Source organism: Mandrillus leucophaeus, unplaced genomic scaffold (genome assembly GCF_000951045.1).
Source record: "Mandrillus leucophaeus isolate KB7577 unplaced genomic scaffold, Mleu.le_1.0 Scaffold56, whole genome shotgun sequence".
Lineage (NCBI taxonomy): Eukaryota > Metazoa > Chordata > Mammalia > Primates > Cercopithecidae > Mandrillus > Mandrillus leucophaeus.
Window position 1 is genome coordinate 6,508,462 of NW_012106030.1, and position 16,940 is coordinate 6,525,401.

The following is a 16,940-nucleotide window of genomic DNA, read 5'->3' on the forward strand; positions in this document are numbered from 1 at the left end:
AGGGAGGGAGGGAAGGACTATTTAAATAAAGCAATTTCTCCTCCATAGTGATTTCACAGTCCAGCCATGGGGAGAAAAAAAATCACGAAACTGGGCAACCTAAGCTCAAAATCCTTTCAATACTCCAGACAATTCTCCATGTCCTTCACTTACAATTAAATTATTTTTGTTGCTCTCAATGGGAGCAAGAACCTCTTAGATTAGGAGTTAATAAAATTGTTTCTCATTTTCTTCTACTTGACTCTACAAACTCTGGCAAATACCTCAGGAATGATATCAAGTGCTAGTTACTGCATCAAAGTAAGTTTTGTTTTTCTGTTTCTCAGCTCTCAATTATTTATATGCATAATCATTAAGTAAACAGGTACAAATATCCCATGTACATTAGTCAGAAGCAATGTTTAAAAAAATCAATAAAGCCAAATATATTAGGCAGTCAATGCCTTTTGTTCCCCCTAAAGAATTCAAGTCTATTATTTGGCTTGCTGCCCATACAAATTATTATCAGATTTCATTAAAGCGAAAATTTAAGTAGTGTACATCTGAGGTTGCTGGGGTTTTTTGTTGTTACTCTTGCTAAACTGTGCTAATCCTTCTGTAATTTAAGGTTTGAGCAATAGAACAATGAAATGAAACTGGATTCACCCCATTTCAAATTTTACAGGGGCTTCTTTCATATTTTCACACACTGACAGGCTAAATTTCTCCACTGACCTTAATTTTACACAACCTCAGAACAAAATGTTCGTTTCTTTTTTTAACTACAAAAGACTCTCGCTATCCTTTAATACCAACAATTATGTTTAGATGGCCAAGTATCTGACTCCATCTCATCAAAAGGCTGCTGCTGGTATAGTCCAGTTTGAACTATCAGTTTTTTAGTCAGTAACTTTCATGGATTTTTTTTAGTTCGCAGACAGTTACTGAAGTCAAACAGTAGTATCTCTTAGTACTCAGAGGTTTTTGTTTTATTATAGGGTAAAATGTCTTAAGTCACCATGAACTATAATAAATAGCAGACTCATGAAAGAAAACTATGCCCTAGGCCAGGCGTGGTGGCTCACACCTGTAATCCAAGCACTTTGGGAAGCCGAGGAGGGCGGATCACCGGAGGTCGGGAGTTCAAGACCAGCCTGACCAACACGGAGAAACCCTGTCTCTACTAAAAATACAAAATTACCCGGGTGTGGTGGCACATGCCTATAATCCCAGCTACTCAGGAGGCTGAGGCAGGAGAATTGCTTGAACCAGGGAGGCAGAGGTTGTAGTGAGCCGAGATCACACCATTGCACTCCAGCCTGGGCAACAAGAGTGAAATTCCATCTCAAAAAAAAAAAAAAGAAAAGGAAAGCAAGCAAACTACCCCCTGCTGCGAACAACTAAGAGAGAAGTTAACCATTACAAAGTAAAAATTGTGCAGGAAATTATGTCACTGATACAGAAGTTACTGGTTAACTGGAGTCCAGTTTCTGGAATTAATGGAAAGGGCTACTTTAATGAACTATGATGTTCTGATGTCAAAGTTTGAGAATTTTAATTAAAAAATTTTGTATCAGTGGATAAGACTGTGAGCAGCAGAGGAGGTAGTATTATTAAGGCTAGACATCCTACTATTTTCTACTCACGTATATTGGGTTCCACCTTAATCGTAAAAACTACAGAAGATTCAGTAATTGCCCAATATAGCATTTTTTCAACCCCTCAGGTTTGGAATCTTTTTGATCATTTCCCAGTGACATTTTCAGATAATACAATGAAACCATACTGAGTGTCGATTTTAAAAGCACATTTTGAAGCATCTTTATGAATGAATAAAAAGGTTTTAAGAACATTTAACTTAAAAATGCAGTAAAATGTTACTCAGCCCACCCTGAACCCTGCCTATATGTAATTTTTCAACCATGATCAACTCAATTTTAATCTGAGGGAGACAAAAGGCAAAACTTGTATCAGGAATTTATTTAAACCAGAGGAGGAGAAGATAAAGGAAGAAACAAATCACCACACTTCATTTATTCCAAGATGCACTTTTAAAAAAATTATTATTATACTTTAAGTTCTGGGGTACATGTGCAGAATGTGCAGTTTTGTTACATAGGTATATGAGTCTCATGGTGGTTTGCTGCATCCATCAACCCGTCACTTATATTAGGTATTTCTCCTAATGCTATCCCTCCTCTACCCCTACACCTCCTGACAGGCCCCATTGTGTGATGTTCCCCTCCCTGTGTCCATGTGTTCTCATTGTTCAACTCCCACTTATAAGTGAGAACACGTGGTGTTTGGTTTTCTGTTCTTGTGATATTTTGCTGAGAATGATGGTTTCCAGCTTCATCCATTCCCTGCAAAGGACATGAACTCATCCTTTTTTATGGCTGCATAGTATTCCATAGTGTATGTGGGGACATTTTCTTTATCCGGTCTATCATTAACGGACATTTGGGTTGGTTCCAAGTCTTTGCTATTGTAAATAGTACCACAGTAAACATACGTGTGCATGTGTCTTTATAGTAGAATGATTTATCATCCTCTGGGTATATACTCAGTAATGAGATTGCTGGGTCAAATGGTATTTCTAGATCTAGATCCTTGAGGAAACGCCACACCATCTTCCACAATGGTTGAACTAATTTACATGCCCAACAACAGTGTAAAAGCGTTCCTATTTCTCCACATCCTCTCCAGCACCAAGATGCACACTTTTTCCATATCTTTAAATCTCTGAAACAAGGATGTGCCCTACAGTCAATGAACTCTTACAATTAATTGTCCTGGCCAGGTGGTGGTCACGGCATAGATGCATTGCATGAGCAAATCAGAACTTGATCATACTGTTCACATTGTCATCACTTTAGCTAGGATGTGTGCATGGTTATCATCTCAGATGTTAAGTTTAACTGACTTTTACAATGATTTGTTGTTGTTATTTTGTTTTGTTTTTGTTTTTTGGGTTTTTTTTTTAACGGTAGCAAAGTTTATTGTGAAGAGCGAAAGGAAAGCTTCCACAGCGTGGAAGGGGACCCGAGCAGGTTGCCCGATATTTTTTAAGATTACAACATGGCTTAGCATTGAAATGAAGAAATTTTAGGAATGCCTTAGCTAAAATTTTGCTTGCAGTTCTCCATTAATGTAAGAGAATGTTTATATTATAAGAATGTATGTCCAAAAAAGACAAATAAGAAAAAAAATCTATGTATAAGTAAGTCTAAAAGAATACTTGGCCAGGTGCAGTGGTTCATGCCTATAAATCCAACACTTTGGGGAGGCTGATGTGAGAGGCTTGCTTGAGGCCAAGAGTTTGCAGCCAGCCTGAATAACACAGTGAGACCCCTGCCTCTACAAAAAATTTAAACATTAGCCAAATGTGATGCTGTGTACCTGCAGTCCTAGCTACTTGAGAGGTTGAGATGTGAGGATTATTTGACCCCAGGAGTTCAAAGTTACAGTGAGCTATGATTGCACAACTGCACTCCAGTCAAGGTGACAGAGTAAAACCCTGTCTCCTAAAAAAAAAAAAGAATACTTTCAGTAAGTATAAAATTTTTGGAAATGTCATAAGAAGGCATTGTGTCATCATTTAATTAGAATTTTTTTTCTTTCTTAAGGGTACATAAAAAAAATGGCACATCTTGTAATGACAGTTACCTTAGACTGTAAGGAGTAGTCATCCCAGCCTGTAGATCGTAAATCTCTCCTACATAATCACATATACAACTGGATTCTGCCACCACTTGGCCTTCCCTAAAAAGTCTATGCTCGGCCAGGCGTAGAGGCTCACGCCTGTAATCCCAGCACTTTGAGAGGCCGAGGCAGGTGGATTATTTGAGGACAGGAGTTCGAGACCAGCCTGGCTAACACGGTGAAGCCCTGTCTGCACTAAAATAAAAGAATTGCTGGACATGGTGGTGCATGCCTGTAATCCCAGCTACTTGAGAGGCTGAGGCAGGAGAATCGCTTGATCCTGGGAGGCAGAGGTTGCAGAGAGCCGAGATTGCACTACTGCACTCAAGTCTAGGCAACAGAGCAAGACTCCAGCTCAAAAGAAAAGAAAAGAAAAGAAAAGAAAAGAAAAGAAAAGAAAGAGTCTAGTTGCCATCAACATTTCTTCACCTTCAAAATCACAGTTTCCCAGTACAGGAAGAAACAAAGCTGGTATCTCTCTTCTTAGGATCTGGCCATCTTCCTTTACAGATGCTCTTCAATTTACAATGGGGTTATGTCCTGATAAACCCATTGTAAATGCAAAATATTGTAAGTGAAAATGCACTTAATACACCTAACCTAGCAAACATCACAGCTTAGCCTAGCTTGAACATGTTCAGAAGATTTACATTAGCCTACAGTTGGGCAAATCATCTCACACAAAGCTTATTTATAATAAATGTCAAATACCTCATGTAATTTATTGAATACTGTACTGAAAGTGAAAAACAGAATGGTCATATAGGTACTCTTTTTTCTTTTCTTTGTTTTTCTTTGCTTTTTTTGAGACGGAGTCTCGCTCTGTCTACCAGGCTGGAGTGCAATGGCGCGATCTCGGCTCACTGCAACATCTGCCTCCCGGGTTCAGGCGATTGTCCTGCCTCAGCCTCCTGTGTAGCTGGGATTACAGGCACCCGCCATCATGCCCAGCTAATTTTTTTATTCCGTAGAAATGGCATTTCACCATGTATGCCAAGCTGGTCTTGAACACCTGACCTCAGGTGATCCACCCGCCTTGGCCTCCCAATGTACTGGGATTATAGGCATGAGCCATCACGCCTGGCCATCCTATGGGTACCCAAAGTATGGTATCTACTGAATGTGTGTTGCTTTTACAGCATCAAGAGTCGAATCACTGTAAGTTGGGGACCGTCTGCATCCTCGTCAACCACTTCAATTGTAAGATATTATGGAAACTAAAAGTGCATTTACCTGACATGAGAACTAATTCTAGGATATTTAACAATAAGAAATTACATTTATAAACACAGCCCAGATCACCAAAGAATCACTATTTACTGTTGCAGAAAAGAATAATATAGTTTAGAAACATTCCCAATCAGAAGGATTGAAAGAAACATGGGTGTCAGGTTAGCCGATGAACACTTAGCTAGACTATTCATCAACTACACCTGAAACCCATGCCCTGCATGTGCTAGTTCCCTGAAGTTCTGCCATCTCGAATTGAAATTTGGATACTTTGAGACCTTTCCTTAGATGTAGGGTTACATTAAAATGTACATTTAGCAACATCATTTAAAAGAAATTTTAAAAAATTAAAAAGGTGCAGATACCTCTCTATCAGTTTTAAAACTTTACTGCCAAAAAGACACAGTGACTCACGCCTGTAATCCTAGCACTTTAGGAGGCCAAGGCGGGAGGATCACCTGTCGTCAAGAGTTCGAGACCAGCCTGGCTAACATAGTGAAACCTCATCTCTTCTAAAAATACAAAAATTAGTTGGGCGTGGTGGTGTGCTCTTGTAAGCTACTCAAGAGGCTGAGGCGGGAGAATTGCTTGAACCCGGGAGGCGGAGGTTGCAGTGAGTTGGGATCGTGCCATTGCACTCCAGCCTCAGTGACAGAGCAAGACTCCATCTCAAAACAAAAACAAACAACAACAACAAAACACACACACACACACACACAAACACACACACACACACAAACTTCACTGTCATGTCTGGTAAACTGGATAAAGTCAGAATCCTTTCCAAACTTCTCAGAAAAGTGAAATCAAATTCTTCTCAAATCATTCTAGATGAGACATGTCTGGGCCTGGCTTCGCATTGATCATGTAGGCAGAAGAGAGTAGAAAGTACAGAGGCATATCCTTTACTGAACCGGGTTTCTAAATAGATAAAATGGTGAAATTTAATAAATGGTACACCATGTCATACAAAGTTTTACTCTACTTAACTCTATCTCCCCAAACTAAGTTATGTTAAAGTCATTTCTCATGAAATTTGCTATATCATTCTTGGCCGTTATCCAGAGCCAATTCAAGCATATTACAATATGAAGTGTGTGTGCATTTATTTTTTAACACAGACAAACGTACACTTGTTAAGATCCACTATATTTACAAGCCAAAATCTCAAACATTTTGACAGAAGTTAAATGCTTACAAAAAGAAAAAAATGGGCCGGATGTAGTGGCCCATTCCTGTAATCCCCTCACTTTGTGAGGCTGAGATGGGTGGATCACCTGAGGTCAGGAGCTTAAGGCCAGCCTGGCCAACATGGTGAAACCCCTTCTCTACTAAAAATACAAAAAACTAGCTGGGTGTGGTGGTGGGCACCTGTAATCCCAGCTACTCTACAGGCTGAGGCAGGAGAATTGTTTGAGCCTGGCAGGTAGAGGTTGCAGTGAGCCGAGATCGCGCTACTGCACTCCAGCCTGGGCGACAAGAGAGAAATTCCGTCAAGGAAAGGAGAGGAGAGGAGAGGAGAGGGGAGGGGAGGGGAGGAGAGGAAAAAAAAAACGCTACCTTACATTCAACATCTTCTCAATATACCCATCAATCTCATATAGAGGTTGCACCAATTATCAACTGTCACCATATGCCACGCATTTTCTTCAAAGTAGACAATGTTAGTGTCCATACTTTTATTCCGAGAAATTATTTCAAAATAGCTGTGTGATGCAGCAATCTTTCACCTTAAGGTACTATGTTACACTACTAATTTCAAAAATTATAACTAAAAGAAATTCAGTGTCAGGCAGCATGAGCTTAGATTATAAGAAAGGAGATGTGTTCAGGGTACTGATGTATACTCTAGTTATGTTTCTGATTTCTAGATAGGAATTTACTCTCTCTGACAATCATACATTAAAATATAAGCACGTATTAAAATAGTTAAGAATAAACAAGCAAGCTTAGGAACAGTGCTCCCTCCTGTGGCCAAACTCCTTGAAAATCATGGGAAAAGGCATCTCCTGGAATCCTCAGATGGGTCACAGACACAGACCTCAGAGAAGCCCACCTGCCATTGTAGGTGCTGTGGGCCAGGAGTGGTGGCTCATGCCGGTAGTCCCAGAACTTTGGGACACTGAGGTGGGTGGATAACAAGGTCAGGAGTTCGAGACCAGCCAGGCCAACATGATGAAACCCCATCTCTACTAAAAATACAAAAATTAGCCAGGCGTGGTGGCAGGCGCCTGTAATCCCAGCTGCTCAGGAAGCTGAGGCAGGAGAATCACTTGAGCCTGGGAGGTGGAGGTTGCAATAAGCCGAGATCACGCCATTGCACTCAAGCCTGGGTGACAGAGCAAGACTCCATCTCAAAAAAAAAAAAAAAAAAAAAAAGACTCACAAAGCTGGAATTTCATTTTGTGGTAATGGACACAATAAAACAGAACACATTTTAAGTCATAAAAGCAAAAAGAAAAATAAATTTAATTTAGTGCTGGAGTCTACTAACCGTTTTACAAATTTTATTATCTACCATATGTGAAGAAGATGTCTATGAACATTTAAAGGGATATACCTTCTAAAAGAAAAGAAACGGTTTTGGGGAGGTCAGCTGAGGTGGTTCACACCTGTAATCCCGGCACTCTGGGAGGCTGAGGTGGGCAGAACATTTGAGGTCAGGGGTTCAAGATCAGCCTCACCAACATGGTAAAACCCCATCTCTACTAAAAATACAAAAAATTAGCCAGGTGTGGGGGTGCACACCTGTAATCTCAACTACTCAGGAAGCTGAGGCATGAGAATCGCTTGAACCCAGGAGGCAGAGGTTGCGGTGAGATGAGATTGTACCACTTCACTCTAGCCTGGGTGGCAGAGTAAGACTCCATCTAAAAATCAGAAAAAGAAAAAGAAATGGAATGGTCTTGGGGTTTGTGGATCCTACTCCTTATTATAAAACACAGTGGTTCTCAACCAGAACCACTCCGAAGATAATAGCAATGTCTAGAGACATTTCTGGTTGTCACAACTCTGGGGAGGGGTGCTACTGGGGCCTAGTGAGTAAAGGTCAGAAATATTGTTAAACATCCTGCAATGCATAGATCACCTCTCACCCCCACAAATAATTATCTGGACCAAAATCAATAGAACTAAGGTTGACGAATCCTGATATAAGAATGTTCTACAATCATTTTCATGCGCAATCTATCAACCATAAACTTTATAAATAGTATTTATTAAATTCAAAGCCAAATACATTTTCACTAAAACTCCAGCAATAAAATTAGAAATTCAGGAAGTATGATTCTCTTGAACTCAGTCTCACGTCTGATTACATTCTTTTAGGCTATTTTGTCTTATAATATGATATACTTACAATGTTTAGCCATTGTCTTTCAAAGTAGAAAGTACAGGCGGCACGAGATGGCTCACGCCTATCACCCCAGCACTTTGGGAGGCCAAAGCGGGTGGATCACCTGAGGTCAGGAGTTCGAGACCAGCATGGCAAAACCCTGTCTCTACTAGCCAGGTATGGTGGCGCACATCTGTAATCCCAGTACTCAAGAGACTGAAGCAGGAGAATCACTTGAACCCAGGAGGCGGAGGTTGCAGTGAATGGACACTGTGCCATTGCATTCCAGTCTGGGCAACAAGAGTGAAACTCCATCTCAAAAAAAAAAAAAAAGAAAATACATGTGAGTGTTTTGGTCAATAGGAAGCATGAGATATAAATTTATATATGTATTATTGTCCCGTGGAGAAATGCTAAGAGAGTAAAATTGTTTAAATTAACTCCAGGTGGATCTAAATGTTTTCATTAGAAAACATGCCTGCTAGCAAAAGGTGCTTTGAGAGCAGGAGCAAAGAGAGAACAGATTAACAGACACATTGTCATCCCTCCAGCAACCAAGGAAAAGCAATTATTTTAGGATGGAGATCCCCAGCCTGAGATCCTTGTATCCTTAGGCTATGTGAAAATAAGAAGAGTCTGAAAGCTATTTTCACCATGTCAAAAATCATCTAACAACAATGGAATATTTATCTACAATAAAATAGATTAGGCTCACTAAAATGAAAAATTCAGCGTGTAGACACTTACTACATGGAAGTTCATTTCATCAAATGTAATGTGGCCGGAATTTCTATACCATCTACAAAAAAATAATACAAACAGTTATTTAGGTTTAAACAAAAAGTTGCAAACTACTGGCCTGAAGAAACCAAACCGTTAAGGTCAATAAGTGTGAAAAAGTAAAACCATAATACAATATTGCATCGACTTTGTTTCTGCAGTTTGCTACTTGCAATCTTCATACAGTGCTTGGCATATGATTACAAATGCAAATATTCTGGCTTAAACCAGAACTTTAAAAAGGAGTAGAACCTACCCAAGTTCAGAATGGTGGTGATGGCAGTCAGAAAGTCCCAAGGGAAACAGTAGAGGGACCGTGAGACCAGACTTCTAAAACCTTGACGGGGAACCACCCTCCCACGTCAAAGCTGAGGATCTGAATTGGTTTTTAAGGAGGCCCACAGGTTGTTTCATTATGGAACTTAATGAAAATTACACTGATAGTAACTTCTAACCCCTTTATTACAACCAGCCGAACCATCACTACTCCACCAACAGAGCCAAAAGCAGTGTGGTCTCGGGGTAACTTTACTATTTTATTGGGGCTTACCACCAATTAGGTGGTATAGATGGTCTCTGACTTATGGTGGTTTGACTGATGATTTTGTAACTTTATGATGCTGCCAAAGTGATACACAACCAGTAGAAACCAACCTTTGGAGTCTGAATGTTGGTCTTTTCCTGGGCTTGTGATATGCTGTAGAATATTCTCTCGTGATGGTGGGCAGCAGAAATGAGCAGAGCCCCCAGTCAGCCAGGTGATCAACAGGATAGGCGACCAATACTCTGCAGTGTACTGTGTTGTCCGATGTTTGTGTCCAACCCTAGGCTAATGCACGGGTTGTGAGAATGTTTAAGGTAGGCTAGGCTAAGCTTTGATGTTCGGTAGATTAGATATATTAAATGCATTTTTGACTTATATAGGATATACCTATAGTGGCCGGGCGCAGTGGCTCACGCCTGTAATCCCAACATTTTGGGAGGCTGAGGCAGCTGGATCACCTGAGCTTAGGAGTTTGAGACCAGTCTGGGCAACAGGACGAAACCTTGTCTCTACTGAAAATACGAAAAATTACCCGGGTGTGGTGGCACATGCCTGTAATCCCAGCTACCTGGGAGGCTGAGGCACAAGAATCGCTTGAACCTGGGAGGCTGAGGTTGCAGTGAGCCGAGATCATGCTACTGTACTACAGCCTGGGCGACATAGTGAGACTTTGTCTCAAAAAAACAAAACAAAATATACATCTACAGATAGATATAGATATGTAGATATAGCTATAAATAGACATATAGAGATATAGGGATAGAGATCGATAGATATATCTAAATGTGTGTGTGTGTGTGTGTATCTATATATATATATGCACTTTTTTTTTTTTTTGAGACAGGACCTTGCTCTGTCACCGAGGCTGGAGTCCTGTGGTGTAATCTCGGCTCACTGCATCCTCGGCTTCCTGGCCTCAAGGGATCCTCCCTCCTCAACCTCTTGAGTAGCTGAGACTACAGGCATGCCACCACGCTCGGTAAATTTTATTTTTTATTTTTATTTTTTGAGAAAGGGTCTCACTATGTTGCCCAGGTTGCTCTCAAACTCCTGGTCTCAAGTAATCCTCCCACGACAGCCTTCCAAAGTGCTGGAACTACAGGGATAAGCCACTATGCCTGGCCAGATATTTTCAATTTATGATGGGTTTATTGGATGTAACTCCATCACAAATTGAGGAGCACCTGGACATACTAAGAGGCGACAAAAGGGCTGCCCTCCTCAATCTCCTTTGCTGGCGCTTCCTCCACCTCCGCGGTGTTGTTTGGTGTGCCTTGGAGACTGTCCTGGGCCCTTGTCTCCTCTCTCTCCCTAGGGAATCTCCTACATTCCCATAGCCTCCCTTATTACCTATATGCCAAAACTCCTACATTTCTTTATCTAGCCTAGACTTACTTTCTTCCCAGGTCCAGACCAATGTACCCAACTGTCGTTTTTTTGTTTTATTTTTGTATTTGTTTTTTTTTTTAATTTGCTTGCTTGTTTGAGATGGAGTCTTTCTCTGTTGCCCAGACTGGAGTGTAGTGGCACGATCTCAGCTCACTGCAACTTCCACCTTCCAGGTTCAAGCAATTCTCCTGCCTCAGCCTCCCGAGTTGCTGGGATAACAGGTGCCTGCCACCACACCCAGCTAATTTTTGCATTTTTTGTAGAGACAGGGTTTCCGCATGTTAGCCAGACTGGTCTCAAACTGCTGACCTCAACTTATCCACCCGCCTCGACCTTTCAAAGTGCTAGGATTACAGATGTGAGCCCCTGTGCCCAGCCCAGCTGTTTATTCTGTTGGATATTTATGTGGCAATGTCGAACTCAACATGTTCAAAATGGAACTCCCAATCTAAACCCTCACTTCCTCCAGGGATCCCTGATTCAGCATATAGCATCATAATTCAGCATCTTGCTCCTGCTAGAAGGATGTAATAGGTTTCATCTTTATCTTCTGTTATGAACTGAATTGCGTTCCCCTAAAATTCATATGGTGAAACCCTAACCCCCAGCATCTCAGAATGTAACTGAATTTGGTTAAGAGGTAAAGAGGTAAAGGCCTTATCTCCACATGGGGTTAACTTTATTAGGGTGGGCAAAATGACTCTATTAGGGTGAGCCCTAATTCAATCTAACTGGTGTCCTTAAAAGAAGAGGAGATTAGGACGTGAAGAGATACCAGGGATGTATGCACAGAGAAAACCATGTGAGGACACAGAGAGAATATTGACATTTACAAGCCAAGGAGACAAAAAGAAACCAATCCTCGAATTTGTAATCTTGATCTTGGACTGCTAACTCCCAGAGTTGTGAGAAAATTAATTCATGTTGTTTATGCCACCCAGTCTCTGATATTTCATTATGGCAGCTATAGCAACCTAATACATCTTCCTCTTATTAATCACCAAGTCCCACCCACTCTGCTTCCTAAATATCTCTTTACTCTAACTTCACCATATCCATTGCACCTGCCCTAGCCCGAGCGCCTGTCAAATATTTTATGGATGCCTGCTACATGCAGCTTTTCAAAGATCTCTCTGCTTTCACTCTCGCCTCTCTACAATCCAGCCTCCAAAAGGAGGCCAGAGCAATCATTTAAAAATAAATGTAGAATCCTTTGCCCCTGGTTTAAAATCCTTCAAGAGTTCCCCATGTCTCAAAAAATGAAATCAAATCTCCTTGCCATGGCTGACAAAGCGTGAGACCAGCATGACCTAGTCCCTGCCTCCCACTCTGGCCTTATCTACAATCACTGCAGTTCCTCATCCACCCTGCTCCAGGCACAGCTACCTCTGACAGTTATTCCAACACACCAAAAGCACTAGTCTGCCCACACGATTTTTCCCCCTGGCTGGAAATTTTTCTTAGCTCTTCCTCTTCATCTGGCTCAGTGTGCCTCACACTACGGATTAGGTTCCCATCCAGAACTGCTTCATCTCAGAAATGTTATAGTATGAATATCCTACTCTGACCATAGCCTCCTTAAAGCTTTACACCCATGATGATTATATTCTCCCAGCAGACTCCTCCTGGCTGCTCTTCCTTCTCTATGCAACCAAGGTTGTGTAACTGATCATCTGAAACCACCCTGACTAGGACTTGGAACATGCAGGACTCATGGGGTGTAATCATAGAAGCCACTTTATTTTTGTCACCTGTAGTCCCTTTAATCTTGCTGAGTGGGTCTAGTCTTTCTCCTGCCTCTTGATAACTTGGGCAGGTTCCATGGCTTTTCTGGTCCCTCAGTCCTATGTTCTACTCTAGTAACTCAGTAACTAAGTTACTCAACTCACTAACTTCAAATGTCCAGTCCACATGATAATTTCAATTCAGTAATTTCCATTGTAAGATCCAATATACTAATCAACACTTCAATCTTCATTCAAAGGAAGACTTGGTCCCTCTTTCCTTATTGGGCGTGGAGAAATTTTGGTGTAGGTAGAGATCCTGTGCCAGCTCCCCCATCCCTTCCTGCTACCTTTCTTACTCCATGGCTGCTATTTCTGACTCTGCTGGGGTAGTAAGGCAAAGCAAGATGAACCAGAAGCTTTCATTGGAGATGGCATCATGCCCTCCAGGCAGGGCAGATTTATTTTATTTTGTTTTTGAGACAGAGTTTCGCTCTTGTCGCCCAGGCTGGAGTGCAGTGGCACGATCTTGGCTCACTGCAACCTCCACCTCCTGGGTTCAAGCAATTCTCCTGCCTCAGCCTCCTGAGTAGCTGGGATTATAGGCATGCACCGCCACACTCAGCTAATTTTGTATTTTTAGAAGAGATGGGGTTTCACCATGTTGCCCAGGCTGGTCTCGAACTCCTGACCTCAGGTGATACACCCACCTCGGCCTCCCAAAGTGCTGGGATTAAGGCGTGAACCACCGCGTCCAGCTGGGGCAGATTTTAAAGTAGACTCTCTTTGTGCACAGGTTCACATTGTAAAGGGTTCTCCAGAGGACTGCTCTTCCCCCCCACCATCTGGTTGCCATTCCCTTGATAAGGGCAGTGCCCCTCCAGATCACTTTGAGATCTGCCCCTTCTTGCCTCTAAGAATATGCTGCTCTTTGGGGAATAATCCCAGCCTGATATTCTTGTCACATCTGCACTTCAGGCTTTACACACCTTTAGAGAAAACACAGTTACTTTCCTGACACAAAGAATCTATTACTTGCTCAGGTGTGAGTCTATAAACTCTTCAAGCTCCTAGAGTGGGTCTTAAGAAGCTCCTCTCACTGGACTTGAAATTAGTGGGCAAGCACCTCCCTCTACACCTTCTTCCTGATAGTGGAGAGTGGGGAAGTGGGGATCAAGAAACATAGCTTTTTAGCTCAATGTGCCATGCAGCCAAGAAGGTAAGGAAAGAGATGAAGAAATGTTGAGGCTAGATTGTTATTATATAGATGCAGATATCTTCTGGGATTCTGTCATGGCTTGGGATAAAAGGGAAGACAGTGATCCAGGTGTGACAGCCTGATGGGTTCTTCCTGCCTGCTGCACAGCCATTAATCAATTCCCTGAGACTAAGGCGGTGCAGTAAAACAAGAGTTTAATTGATGCAAGGTCAGCCACACCAGAGATGAGGTATTACTTGAACCAGTCTCCCTGAAGGCTCAGAGGCTAGGGTTTTTACGGACAATTTGGTGGGCAGGGGGCTAAGGAACAGGTGCTGCTGATTGGTTGGGGATGAAATAATAGGGGCTGGAAAATGGTCCTCAGGCACTGAGTTCTCTAGGTGGGACCACGGGACAGGCTGAGTCATAAGTCACAAATTTGGGTGGGGTCAGTCTGAAAAACATCTCAGAGGACCAATCTTAGGTTCTACAATGATGATGTTATCTATAGTAGCAACTGAGAAGGAACAAATCTTGTGATCTCTGGCCACATGACTCCTGAACAGTAAGGGATTTTAGAAAATATGCCCACATTTTAGCAGAACTCAGACTCCTTCCATAATCCTAATCTTGGGTCTTTCAGTAGTCTCATGAAGGTGGTTTCAGCCCCAAAACAAGCAGGAAGAGGATCAATTTAGGGTGGGACTATTATCCTTGCTTCAAAGTTAAGCTATAAGCCAAATTCCTCCATGGTTACTTTGGCCTGTACCTAAGAACAACCAAGGACAGCTTGGAGGTCAGAAGCAAGATGGAGTCAACTATGTCAGATATCTCATACTGTCATAATATTTGCAACGGTGGTTTCACAGGTCCCTTTCCCTACTACTCTATTACAGCTGCTCCTATGAAGATCACCAATAAGTTCCACAGTGTCATGTCCAATATAGACAATTCTCATTTCTTATCTTACTCATCAGAAAACTTTGACATAATTTATCACTTCCTCATTCATGAAACAGTAGGGGCCATGAGAAACTTCTCCTTCAACCACTGAAAGTTTGCTGGAAAAAAACCACAAAAGGCAGACTGATTGGAGAAGATGCAAATTGTATAAATGTGTATACAGGGAGAATCACAGGGTGATTACCCAACCTCCAGCAGGGTGAAGAAGCTTATATACAATCCTGGCAAAACAGGCTGTGGGAGAGAGTAGAAGAGGAATTCTATTGACAGGATTACTAGGGAGAATGAATGGATCAGGGAACAGAGATGAACATGAACATTACCTTGTCAAAGGGTGTGTTCAAGCATGGTTACATTCTTGGTTTTTCAGGGAGGAGAAGAGACAGTTTTTCTTTTTAATGGGTCTGGATCTTAGGTTAAAAAAACATTAACTTCATCTTTGGAAGACTCAGTGGGTGGGGGGTGGTGTCAGCGAGACCTTGAGGCTTCTTCAGTTTAACATGTCAAAACATATTTTGGGGTAGCAGTTTCTGAACCCCAACTAAATAACTTTCTTTACTTGGCTTCTAGGATTCCACCCTCTGATTCTATTTCTCTTTCTTTGTCACTCCTCGTACTCTTCTGCTGGATCTATCTCACCTTCTTAACAATACAATATGAGAGGATCTAGAGCTCAATTGTACGACTTTTTCTCTGACTCACTTCTTAGGAGACTTTTTTTTTTTTTTTTTTTTGAGATGGAGTTTTGCTTTCCCCCAGACTGGAGTGAAGCAGGGCAATCTTGGCTCACTGCAACCTCTACCCCCTGGGTTCAAGCGATTCTCCTGCCTCAGCCTCCCAAGTAGCTAGGATTATAGGCACCTGCCACCATACCCCACTAATTTTTGTATTTTTGGCAGAGACGGGGTTTTGCCATGTTATCCAGGCTGGTTTCAAACTCCAGCCTCAACCTCCCAAAGTGCTGGGATTACAGAGGTGAACCACTGTGCTCGACCTTCTTGGGAGATCTTATCCAATCTTATGGCTTTAAATCTTCTATACAGTCTCAAACATAACTATGTACCTCCAATACCTTCCTTGAATTCCAGACTGCTTACTTGACATCTACACTCAGATATCTGTCTAGGAAATCTCTCAAATTTAATATTCAAAACCAAATGGCATGCCATAGATTTTTGTTGTTCTCGTTGTTGTTGTTGAGACGGAGTTTCACTCTTGTTGCCCAGGCTATAGTGCAATGGTGTGATCTTGGCTCACTGCACCCTCTCCCTCCGGGTTCAAGTGATTCTCCTGCCTCAGCCTCCCGAGTAGCTGGGATTACAGGCATATGCCACCACACCCAGCTAATTTTGTATTTTTAGTAGAGATGGGGTTTCTCCATGTTGGTCAGGCTGGTCTTGAACTCCTGACCTCAGGTGATCCACATGACTTGGCTTCCCAGAGTGCTGGGATTACAGGTGTCAGCCACAGTTTTCAATTAAAAACTGCTCCTTCCCGAAATTCCCTATCTCAGTAAATAGCACCACCATGTCCCTGCTGTTGGGGCTACACACTTTGGAGCAACATCTATGCCTCTCTTTCTATCCCACCTGCAAATGTTGTCAACTCAGCCTTCAATATATGGTACCAAGCCCAACCCATCTTCCCCTCTCTACCATCCCCACCTTAGCCCAAACCATCATCACCATCTCTTTGCTTCCACAATTGCCTCTCTGTAGTCTCTTTCCTACATAGCCAGAGTAACCCATTTAAACATAAATCAGATTGTTACCTCTGCTCATTACCTCTCTGCTCGAAGTCTTCCAATGGTTTCCACCCTTCTCAGACAAATCCTTGCCATGAATTACAAGGCTGTATGTCTGGACAGGTTCCAGAGTTTTCTTTGGACTTTGCAAACGTTATCTTAGAGCTGTCTCATTGTGCTGGGTGCAAAGTTTTTGTTTTAAAGAGAGAGTTGGCACATATTTTATCAAAGAAACGTCTCTGAAGGCATGTAATATGTTTGAAATATTTATCTCATCATTAAAGCTTTAGTAAAATGAAAAATCTACCAGCCATGTTCTCTATACTTGGGAATTTCCAGACTTCAACCCCTGG

General features: G+C 41.9%; 1 protein-coding gene across 2 annotated transcripts in view; it reads right to left on the reverse strand.

Annotated features, from left to right (window-relative positions):
• The window catches only part of DCDC2 (doublecortin domain containing 2), a 234,902-nt gene extending 233,585 nt beyond the window's left edge, over positions 1-1,317 (reverse strand). Inside the window, exon 1 of one of the 2 annotated variants that reach the window (XM_011998171.1) lies at positions 1,181-1,292. The gene's annotated coding sequence lies outside the window, so the exon portion shown is untranslated. Of the gene's footprint in view, positions 1-1,180 lie in introns of both variants that reach the window. The other variant, XM_011998172.1, reaches the window with a different exon arrangement.
• Positions 1,318-16,940: the final 15,623 nt, after the last annotated feature.